Genomic DNA, 2401 nt, shown 5'->3' on the forward strand with positions numbered 1-2401 from the left:
TGTGTGTGTGTATATATATATATATATATATATATACACACACACATACATCTATCACAAAAACACTTTGGACTAGTAGCATTTAATCCAGTTTACAGATGAGGATACTGAGGTCCATAGATGTTGAATGACAATATCTCAAAGATGACAGAGCTAGTAAGTGGCAAAGCTAAGACTTGAATTCAAGTACTTGGGCTCCAGTGTCCTGTACATGTTGTTAACTGCCACACTCTAGTCCAAGGGTAGTATAGCTGTCAAGGAAGAAAATGAGGGCTGGGTGCAGTGATGCATGTCTGTAATCCCAGTGACTTGGGAGGCTGAGGCAGGAGGATCAAAAGTTCAAGGGCAGCCTCAGCAATTTAGTGTGACCCTATCTCAAAATAAAAAATAAAAAGGGCTGGGGATGTAGCTCAGTGGTAAAGCACCCCTGGGTTCAATCCCTGGTACCACACTCACAGAGAATGGAAATGAGGGAGGTTTTTTCATGTGGAGAATAGTAAGAAGACAAAAAGGGGGTTGGGAGTATAGCCCATTATGTGTGAGGCCCGAGTTTCCATTTCTAGCAGAAGGAGGAAGAGAGAGAGAGAGATCACTCCAAGAGTTTTCAAAATCAAATTTATTTTAAAGAAAAGAAACAAGTGTCTTCATTATCTTGAGCCACTGAGTGAAAGGAGGAGGGCACCACATAGTGAACAGGCTGAAGTTTGAGTGAGCACTATAGGAACCCGGGCAGGCAAGCCTTGGAGACCATGGATTTACAGAGAAAAAGGTAAGGTTATAGAGAACTTTAAGAAGAGATGATTGTCTTGAATAACTAGTAGGCAAATAGAGAAAGCATCAGAGTCTTCAGCTTTCCTAAGTGTACCCCATTGGAAAGAAGGAGACAGCCAGTCCCCCAGGGGAGTTCTCCAACATTTCCAGCAGGAGGCCAGAATCTGACCCTGGGGAAGCCTCATGACCAGCCCTCTCTCCCAAATCACCTTAACAACTAAAGTGCTCATCTCCTTAATATCAAGTTTGCAGAATTCCATTCTGATGAGGAAAAGAAGAAAACAAATGGAGAGAAAGCAAGAAGACACTGACATTGTAAGGAGTCACAAAGAGCTAATAAAATTGCCCATATTACTTACTCAGGTGATGCTACATATTACACTAACACTGTTCATTTAGTTCCCAAGTGTCCCATAGGGTATATGCACTCAAAAGTGTTTTAAAATATTCATTTACTCTAAATCCAGTTATCCATATTTCCATTTTAATGTGCCATATATTGAGGAATGCATTTGAATATTCTATTAAAATGGATTCATTGTCAAATAACATAGAATCCGACAAAGTAATAGCTAACATTTCAGCACTAAGCCTTCATCATAGCTACGTCAAACCCTTGATACCCCCTTCATTTCTTTCCAATTCTGGCACCTGTAACCATAGCAACATACACTGAAACCTTTCAAGCAGAACAGAACTGACAATCACACTAACAGCACAAATACCTGAGCTGAGAAAAGAGAGGGACGGCCCAAGTAGGTAGCTGTTGAAATTAAAAGCTAATGACAAGAAAACAGCTGGAAACAAGCACCAGCTCATGCTGCTACCTCCTTCAAGCATATGAATGGTATGTAGAGCCCAATTTGATTTATGTTTTATTAGTGATGCTGCCATCAATGAATACTTCATTAGGCATCATTTCAACAAACAAGTGAAGCGGAAACTTAAGAAAAATAAGTTGTTTGGAGGAAAATTCAAGGGCTGCATCCGTTTGCCAAGAATTTCAGCCATATTTTGTGCACATCCATGTAGTGAGACAGAAAAGTGAACCCCACTCACTGAATCCTTTCAAAATGTAAACACGTGTCCATAAACTGGGAAGAATTGTCTGCTATTGAGAAAAGACTCCCATTAGCCAATTAGAGTAATTACATGGATTAAGATGTCTTGTTTTTTGGTGGTTTCTTTTTTGTAATCCCCAATCCTTTCTTGCCCGGCAATGGAAGGGATAAACAGCTGATATAGCCAGAGAATTAAATGGGGGCAAACTAGGGCATTCTCATTTTCAGATTCCAAAATGTAATTGAAATTTTATGCTTACCTCAACATAACAACATGTGATGATTTCTGTTCAAGGGAAGGCATAAAGGGTCACTTTTCCTCAAGACTTCAATTACAGTAGCTTCTATCTTCCCTAAAACAGCATTTGGTCTTAGAAAATTGCCTTTCATGGTGCAGGTGTTTGTTGAGAGTATCCATCATATTTAGTCCCAAGTAATCCATATTAATTCACTGGCTTCATTAGCAGCAGCCTTTCCTTGCAGATGACAATGAAAAACAAATGTAATTTCCAACAGATGTGCTGGTTTTCTATGAATCATAAAGAGGAAAAAGAAGCTGACTTTGGCTG

Source organism: Marmota marmota, unplaced genomic scaffold, assembly GCF_001458135.2.
Source record: "Marmota marmota marmota unplaced genomic scaffold, marMar, whole genome shotgun sequence".
In the NCBI taxonomy this organism is placed as follows: domain Eukaryota; kingdom Metazoa; phylum Chordata; class Mammalia; order Rodentia; family Sciuridae; genus Marmota; species Marmota marmota.